This window comes from Sinocyclocheilus anshuiensis, unplaced genomic scaffold (assembly GCF_001515605.1).
Source record: "Sinocyclocheilus anshuiensis isolate Anshui unplaced genomic scaffold, SAMN03320099.WGS_v1.1 scaffold1638, whole genome shotgun sequence".
Classification (NCBI taxonomy): Eukaryota; Metazoa; Chordata; class Actinopteri; order Cypriniformes; family Cyprinidae; genus Sinocyclocheilus; species Sinocyclocheilus anshuiensis.
This window is the reverse complement of record NW_015542885.1, coordinates 462024-472322: the sequence shown is the minus strand read 5'-3', so window position 1 is coordinate 472322 and position 10299 is coordinate 462024.

Here is a 10299-nt window from a genome sequence, read left to right as displayed (position 1 = left end):
TTTTTTTTTTGATGACTCACCCTGCACTTCACAAATTTTTGTCCAATCAAATGCTCTGTAGGATGAGATAGTCCCTCCCCCTGAAACTGGTTAGTAAATTATGACTTAATGGCTGTTATGTGTTTTTTTGGCTATTTAAGGAAAAAGGGATAAGCCCATTGATATCCCCTGCCTAAAATTTGTTTCAGTCAGAAATATGTCAATACAGGAAATAAATAAATAATATAAACAAATAAATAACAAGTTTCCAAAAAGTTTCTCGGAAATGCATTTTAAGCAGTATATTTATTCAGGAATCAAAGTCTGTCAGAAGCACTTTTGAAATGCGCTCGCTTGTATTTTATGAGTCCACAGGGTGTAATATTTGGTGTGTAATGTTGACCTGTGTGAGGTAAAATAGCTAAACTTCCCCTCTTTGTCAAATAGTTCCTGACCCCAGTGAACGGGACACCGCTTTAGTTGACTTTTTCTAATAGGATGATGACGTTTCTTCCTTGTTGGCGCCATGCAGAATGTATGTTTGCACTTGTGTGTGTGAATGTGCATGCGCAAGTCTTGTGTAAGTGTTGTGCATGCAGGCACATTGCTGAAAAAGGGCTCTTTTGGAAATTAAAATCAGAATTTTACATGAGGATGTTCGAAGATCACAGCAGCCCTTCTTAAGCCGAAAATCTTTTAATGTTTATATTACACTTTTTCCCTCCCAATTTCTTCGTGTATAATTGATAACATGCTGATACACTCTTGATACATGCCAACTTTGATCCGTTGTACATGGCTGCAACATCTTTGAGGCACAGGGTGTATATTTCAGCTCACATTCTTTCCTTGAAAGGCCACAAGAAGTCAGAACTCACCCATGTTCCTGGTCTTATTGTGAACAATTTGGCACATTATTCAGAAGAATAAACAAATCATCAAAATGTTATAACTTGCTCTGACTCTGAAACAAATTTTCTTTTCAGCTGACATCACCATATCATCTTATTTTTCACTCCCTTGTCACCAGATGCCTGTCAAAAGAGACTCTTGTCACCAGATGCCTGACAAAAGAGATTTCATGGTCCAATCAATAATTGATTTTACTCTTAAAATCATAGCACAATGAAAATAGCATGTCAAATAACTTGTACACTTGTACGCTTGTAACTTATACTCATACTACATCCTAAAATTTGTGCCTTGTTTCAACAAACTGTTTTCTCACAGACTGTTTGCATGTTAGCTTTAGCATTCCTTGAAAGGCTACAAGAAATCAGAACTCACCCTGCTAACTTACCACACATTCTTGATCGTCAAAATGTCATAACTTGCTCCAACTCTGAAATAAATTAACTTTTTTCGGTTGACGTCACTATTTTTCACTTTCATACACACACACACACACACACACACACACACACACACACACACACACACACACACACACAAATCACGGCACACTGAAAAGAAGTATGTCAAAAGACCCTGGATGGTAGACTTAATTATTTTTGAACATACTTTTGAAGTATGCATATTTTAGGGCAAATATTATTATCCACATTTAGCCCTTGTGCTACATAAGAGAAGCAATTTGTGATGCGATTTTACAGATAAAATCATGTCCTGCTTTTTATACTGATTTTGAAATTGATAATTTATTAAGTTTTAGCTTCATACATTTTTAAACAAATGTGATATTTTTGTACAACTGAACAATAAATATCACAAACTGCTTTTCTTCTGTTGCGCAAATGCTAATTGTGGGACATTGACCTCACAGAGCATATATGTATGTACACTACAAAACAGTATACCTTCCAGTGGCTTTTGAAGCACTATAATTTCAGTGTACTATGATTTGGGTCGCTCTAATCCTCATCTTGCAGACTATATAGAATTGCAAATTGGGATGCACCCACAGACATTAACTGCTAAGCTAAACTGATTGCACATAATGGCGCACGTTCGCATTTTGGCAATGGACACTGCTTCTGTATCCGTCTCTTGAAACCATAGCACATGTCCTCTTTTTCACCATCCACTGTTTCACTCAATCACACTATGTGTCTTTTTTCTCTGGCCAAACACAAACACACACGAATGGGAACCTTGATCTCAGGCGGTAATACATACACACACACCCTCTCCATCGACTTGAAAGCATCCCCTCAGCTCTTTTGATGCCGTGCATCTTGGCTGATGCATCGCCGAAATAAAATGTCTCCTCTCGAATCAATACGACTCAATTCAGAGGGCTGTCGGTCCTCTCACCTACACACACAGATGCACAAACGGATGGTGATCAAGCAAGAATTAGAGAGAAAAGCAGAGGGGAGGGAAAAATAAGAATAAATGGGAGAGATAAAAGCAGAAAGAATATAAGAGAGAAAGAGAAGGAGAAATCCATATTTCCGTTTCATATTTTTGTCTGTGTCCTTTTTTCACCCACCTGCCTCTGCCGGGCGGGTGGGGAAGAAAAGAGTAATGAAAAATAAAATCAATGTTAGCTGGTAATAAGAGAGAAATATGGAGCAGATTGTAGTCTATAGACTGCTGCTGTTTATTTATCTGGGTGTTGGGGAATGTGCTCCTTGTCGGACTGAGCCGTGTGTTTTATGCCAAATTCTACCTCCACGCAGCGGTACGAGGGTTGCGAACTGCTTGCCAGCTATTGTTCTGCCTCCAATGAAAACTTCATCCCCCACTGTTTGACTGGATCTGAATTAGCTGTCAATCAACAGTACTGTCCAACGTCTCGGTTACATATCCTTAAAGGGGTCATATGATGCAATTTCAATTTTTCCTTTCTCTTTGGAGTGTTACAAGCTGTTCGTGAATAGATAAGATCCCTAAAGTTGCAAAGACTAACGTCTCAAACCCAAAGAGATATTCTTTATAAAAGTTAAGACTCGTCAACGCCCTCCTAAAACGCCTCGTTCAAACACGCCCCCACATGTCTACGTCACGATGTGGGAAGATTTGCATAACACCTCCCAAATGTATACGCAAAGAAAGAAGGTGTAACTTTGATTCTTGCTGTAGTATTGTTGCCGCCGCCATATCGTGGAGACGCTGTGTGTTTCGTTGTGAAAGCGAAACTACTTTGTTTGGTCTTCCAAAAGAGGACACAACTAGAAATCAGTGGTTAAGTTTTATTTACAATGCTGTTCCAGAACAGTTCAAACCAAATATTCAGATGTGTGCAATGCATTTTATGGAGGACGAGGACTGTTTCCTGGAAGAGTAGCCTACAATGCTGGTGTTCCGGTGAATTCAGTTCCCCTGTTTCCCCTTCGGTGCGCATGCTGACCACAGTCTATGATGCTGACAAATAATTCTGACTCACAGCCTGTAAGTACGTTTTTTATATTTAAATAATTTGCCACTGATGATTCAAACACGAGTTTTGAACAGTGTAGAGTAGGGCTTGTTGTTTGTTGTTTCTTCGATCACAAATGCAGACATGGTTTTATGTTTACGCGGCGCGATGCAACGCAACACAACAACAAATGCCTCGTTTATAATAGGTTTTATTGGTTTTGTCTTGTCGCGCCAGGACACGGCATCACAGTATGGTAAGGGACGCAACATTTCCGTCACACGCTTGAGGAATTCGGCCAATCACAACGCACTAGATAGCTGGCCAATCAGCATACACCTTGCTTTTCAGAACGATGAGCTTTTTAAAAATCGACGCGCTTCAGAAAGGCGGGGCATAGAGGAGAAACAATAATGTACAGTATGTGGAAAATAATGTGTTTTTTGAAACTTAAACCGCATAAACACATTTCATTACACCAAATACACAAAATAATGTTCTTTTTTAGCAACGTCATATGACCCCTTTAAGGGGCTTCTTTTCTTTTGGACCGGTTTGATGATTTTTGTCCTGTTTGATGGAATGCAAAAGAAGAGTTACTTCTAAAATATACATATTAAGTATACAATGTACATCACACCCTGTCACACTGTTTGTTTGGGTCAACTTTCCATGAACTTTTGTCCAAGTTGATCTCAGTCTTGATACTAAATGAGATTGAAATGGCATGGGTCAGTGATGATATGAGATGCTAATGCAGTGGTATTTTGAAATAAGTCACACACACTAAATATTTCTCAGAGTAGGTTTATTTTTGAAAGCCAAAAAGATACCTTGTGTATTTGCACAGGAGAAATATACAGTTAATTAATCACACCTTAGTATTGCAGGTCATGTTGTTGCACTATATGGGTAAGTTCTCACAATGGAACCTTCCATTTAACAGCCTATTATAAAAAATAAATACCTTTAAACAGTAAAACAATTATGAAACATAAAACATTCAAGAAACAGCAAAAGTGTGAAAAGTAACATAAAAACTATAAAGCATTGTGTTAGTTAATAAAAATATACAATATTGCGACACACAAAACACTTTGCCCCAACCTGTCTTCAACCATTTAGTTAAAACCCCCCAAAATTTTAAGGTTGGTAATGTTTTTGAAGGAAGTCTCTTATACTCACCAATGCTGTGCTTAGTCGATCAAAAATACAGCAAAAACAGTAAACCTGTGAAATATTATTACAGTTTAAAACAGCCGTTTTCTTTTTTAATACTTCATTACTCCAGTCTTCAGTGTCACATGATCCTTTAGACATCATTTTAATAGGCTGATTTGATGAACAAGAAACATCTCTTATTATTATTAACATTTGTTATGCTAGCTGATATTATTTTTGTGGACATTTGGACTTTGGCCAGCCCAGGATTTCTTGTGTTCACTTTCTTTTAGCCAAAAGCTACAGCACAAAATGTGATGAAATTCACAAAAACATACACAACCATTGCTAAAACAAACATTTGAGTAATTGGACTTGGAGATAGATACTGTAGATAGATAGATAGATAGATAGATAGATAGATCCAAAACCCATGGCATTACAATTTTTCAGTAGCAGATTTTTATTTTAAAACCATAGTACTTTTTTATAAGGATGTGAACTTTTAGAAACTATGTATTATTGTGATAGAATGAAAAGACAAAGAAGCAAGAAGCAGCGATTGGGGGTGTAGGGGTGCAGGGGAAGGAGAGGAAGAGACAGATAAGGGTTTCGGTGCCGGTGTGAGCCGATGCCCTCTGTGCGTGTGGGAATGCCATTCAGGGTGATAACTCAACCTTGACAGCCCATGATGGAATTCATGATTGATGGGGCTCAATAGCTGCCAGTTCAATTTTCTCCTGTAATGAAAACAAGATTCACCTTTTTCTCCCTCTCTGCCTGCTAAAATCTTTGTGAGAAACATGCCCGCCGACTCTTACGAGAGCCCGGTGTGGTCCGCTAATGTATTTTTCTATCTGTTTGTTTTTGTCTCTCTCCCTCTCTCGCTCTCTCTCCATCTGTTGGGCAGGAGGTAATGAATAGTTTGCTTGCGGCAGACATGAAAAAGGATTGTGAGAGTAAGTTGTTACTACTCTTTGATTGTTATCGTAACATGGCACAGAGCCTTAAGGAATGTTCTGCGAATGTTCATGCCATATCTCAGTTTAACTCTCCACTTTCTCGACACGTGTGATATACAAGCACCAAGCTGTACCTCCTTCAAACTCGTTTGACTGAATAAGCATAAATAAACATTTCTCAGACATATTCAGCCCCTCTGCATGGTTTTACATCCTCCTTCAGATGCTAAAAATTCGAGGAGCAGCTCCTGGAAGTGCACCAGAAAGCAAATGCAGAATTAATGATTTTATCCGTATTTTACCTCAGTGATATGTTAATATTAGCCTTTTAGTGTTCGATGAAATAAATATTCTTTCTTTATAGAGCATTCAAGAGACACTTAATATTCAGTAGTTTTACCAATTTGGCTGCACTGACACCACTGGATGAGAACAAAACTTTACCAAAAACTTTTACTGAATCGAATTTGTTTCATAATTGATGAATTTTGCAACATCAACACTGTTATTGAACTGAATTGAATCAACACTGAACTGACTCGAGCTAAATAATGAATCAAATTTGTTTCATAATTGATGAATATTGCAACATCGACAATGATTATTGACCTGAATGAATCAACATGGAGCTGAATAACAACACTATTGTCTTCTGTAGAGCTGCATATAGCTAAATTGGACACAACTGATGAACTTTACACAGTTATTGAACTGTAACCTACACTGAACTGAATAATGATACTATTATCTTTTTAGACCTGCTTTACAGCAGAATTTAAATTTGTCTCATATTTGATAAAGCTTGCATCATTGATTCTGTTATTTTCCTGTTTATTACAGTGAAGCTGCTTTAAAACAATCTATAAAGTGCTATATCAATAAAGGTTTTCCAATCTGCAAACATAAAACTTATTCATGACTGCACAGAAACACTGTGAATCATGTAATTCCAAGGCCCTCTGTATTAAAAACTATGCACACCACCTTACAGGGTGGACCTCGTTCATGCACGACTGCGGTCTGGACTAGCTCAGTTGTTAAGTTGCCATGCTGAGACTTTACTGACGTATTTTCTGAGAGATCTTTTATTTTGACTAATATTCCCTGACTCTCTACACCTCGTTAAAGCATTGTTAAAGAGGAAAAACATAAGCAGAACTATGAAAGCTTTAAGAGCATTTATCCACAATAACGTTAAAACGCAGCTCAATTTTTTTTTTCCTGTGTGGATTGATACTGTGATCGCCAGAGGTGTATGTGCTGAGATATATTGGTGCCTGGGAGTAGTGAAATGGTAGACATTTTACATAAAACTTTGGTTATGAGGGAGGCTGATTTATTGAAAACGACCAAAGGAATATTGCATTTTATGCCAGATATAATGAGGGAGAAAAAAATTGCACCAAAACAGCAAATGCTCTCTTTTTGGTGCATTTTTTTAATGTCCATAACACATAAAAAACACAATCAATCAGATTATGCAATAACTTGTAATGCACCTTGAAGGTACTGTATGCTAAAAGAAAATTCCTCCAGAGTCTCATATTGATCCAAACATAACTTTGGCAGCACCGACAATGATGGAGGTACAAAAAAAGAGAAATGATGGATGACTACAACAGAGGTTATTTTAAATTTATATAATTGAACATAATAAGTTGCAGTAATTCAATGAATGAGAGACAGTTTTAACCTTTCACAAAGGACATCTTGTAACCCTGCAAACATTGAGCCAAATACAAAATGCTTGTTTGTCTGCCTGTGACCTTGACCTCAGAGTCCCTCAGGAAGACCCTGTAGCTCCATTTTCACAAAGCTAAACGTGTAAACACCAAACAGATGTGGCTGGATGACAGGTCTCTGAAAAATGCTGTGCGATGGCAGAGATCAGATCATTTTTAGCTCGCTGTGATAGAATACGATGGACTGTGGCAAACTGGAAAGGGCTGGTATTGATCTGCGAGAGAGAGCTGGATGTAAAAGAGAGATTTCATGGAGTAGTAGATGAAGGGGAAAGATAGAGTTTGAGTGAACATAAATCTGCTCTTGTCTCCTTGTGCTGTATCGCTGTATCACAGCCCATGCTCACCTCCATTGCTACTTGTCACTTCCATTTGTCATGGCATTGCGGTGCGCATTTTTCTCTGCCAGTGTGAACTGCGCTCTTCAAACTGTGCTGTAAGCACATTAACCGGCGGGCACAGTCATTTTATAAAGCTGGTATGCATTAGTAGAAATATTTCAAGCTCTTCAACACTCATTTACACAGATTTAATAATTTCTTAATCAGTCTTTTGTGGGACAGTCCTCATTAAATTGCATTTCAGGCTCTTTATAGTGCTCTCACCTATGTGTGTGTGTTTTTTCTACACAATTACCCTTTCCTTGCCTAGTAACCAAAATGAAAGCTCGCTGAAGCTCAATGCAGATTTTTTTTTCGTGGATTCTACTTGACCTGAACCCCAATGACCCCTCCTTCACCCGCCAACCGCAGCCGTGTGTCTGTCGGATTTAACTTTTCTCATTATCATCTAGAATTATGATTCCTACGGTCTCCTGAGTATCCGCTACCCTTCTTTTTTTCCTTGTGAAGACTGATAATTATCAGTCCTTTACTGTGGTGCCCATACTCTAAAATGTAATAACTTGTTTTTATTACTGGGAAGTTATTACTATTGTAAAGGGTTGTTCACACAAGATGGTATTAGGGATGTATTGATTATGTGATTTTTTATTATATTTTTAATGTTATTTTCATTCATTTATTTATTTATTTTGAAATATCTATATTGGATATTTAATTTTGCATGCTCATTTTCCATTATAATGTGGAGTATTTTTATTTTGAGATGTGCCCAGTTTTCTCAGAAACAGTGCTTTTTAAATGATTAGTGCTTAACTTAAATGAGTAAGTTAGATGATGGTGTTAGATGCTGCAATATAAATGCAAAAATAGGTTGGGATGCCTGAATTCACTTTTAAAATTGTTTGTTTTTATTGTTTTATTTTTAATTTATTTAGAGAAAATACTATAACATTTTAACATAGGACATTTATCGGCCGTAATATGAAAATAACTAGCAGCTTATCGTATCAGTCATAATTTGAATATTGGTGCATATCTAAGTTTAAAACATGGTACACATTTCATGAGATACTACATTTAGTCATTTAGCAAGACATTAGGTGCATTTACACACACATACAGCTTTTGTGTAAACTTAAACCGCACTTTTCCATTTTGTTTCAACAGGACCCACTGTCAACATGCCAGCAAATCGGCTGACTTAAGAAGTTGTAACGTTGCCAAAAAATGTCCTGCACTGATGCTTTGTGTGAACAAAACCTATGTGTGATGAACAGTTTAAATACATATGAGGTTAATGTAATTGCAAGCAAGGTGTTTAGTTGTAAGCCTGTGATGCTCATGATTAAACTCATGATTATGACATTTTGGAAAGAAATATTATCAATTTGGGTGCTGAAATGTAAGAGCTTCTTTCCATTTGAGCAGATGAAGAAATTAGTCAGCAGATTACTGGAACAGTAAAGGATTCTTTCACTATCTTACTATATTTCCAATGCAGCTGTTTAAAGGTAATTTCCGGCAATTGACATCACAGCGTTTTAATGGCGTTTTGGTGCTGATGTGTGAATGGTAGCAATATGGATAAAAGACGAAAAGCAGCTGCATGTGTAAATAGCAGATGAGTTGCATTTAGCGGAAAAGCTATCCATCAATTTTATTGCAATTTAACAGGTTTCATATGTGGAAGTGGCAATTGGAAAAACAGCAAGGCACATTGCAAAGGTCAAAGATGTTCATGTAGCATGTTTGCTTGGATCAGTGATTAAAACCAGTCCCTAATCCATAATAATGGTTCATCCAGTGTAAAAGTCCATCCCCTGTTGTCCTTTCACACCAACAATATATTCTGACTGTTTTCACTTGTAAACTTAATTAACTGGAGTCATGTCATTTTTATCAGCTGTTTGAACTCTCATTCAGCAGGCACCCATTCACTGCAGAGGATCCACTGATGGGCAAGTGATGTAATGCTCAATTTCTACAAATCAGTTCCAATGTAGAAACAAACTCATCTACATCTCGGATGGTCTGAGGGTGAATAGATTTTAAGCAAATTTTCATTTTTGATTGAACTATTCCTTTACCAGTGTCATTATCTTAAAAAAAAAAAAACCCTTTTTGCCACTAATAAAAAGGAAAAACGATGTGTTAATCTGTCAAAACAATAGTGGTGTTATGGACAGACACAGTGAAACTGAGGCAAAAGAACTGCACTTAGGAGTGAAACCCAGACCTCTCTGGCTAACTTACCCCACATGCCTCTGTGTGCCAGTGGCTTTATATGAAATCTCAGGCCTCCTTTACTTCCCCAAACAAAGCCAGCACTTGTTCATCTGCTTGATCATTGGGGTAAAGTAGTGGGCCAGCTACACGTTTCAACACTAGGACCTGCAGGCATCCTGGAGATTGGGTTTCATTGCCATTGTTCCTTATTGCCATCGCAGGCTCGGTGCACACTGGAATAAAAAGCAGAGGTATGCTCAATTAATTTGTTTCTGAGCAAACATTTCCCTCTCATTCCTCAGCGCTCGGCTGGTAAATGACCTGAGAACTTCCACCAAGCTGTTTTGAAAGGATATTTTTTGTCTTAATTACCTCTCATTAGTTCAGACTTTTTAGTAGAAACCATGTTGTTCATTAACTTCCTGGTGCTCAAAGGACTTTTTCACCCAAAAATTTAAATTCAGTGTCATTGTTTACTCACTTGTTCATCATTCCAAACCCATTTGACTTCCATGGAATACAAAAGATTAATTTTTAAAGAATATTCTGCCATACATTTTTTG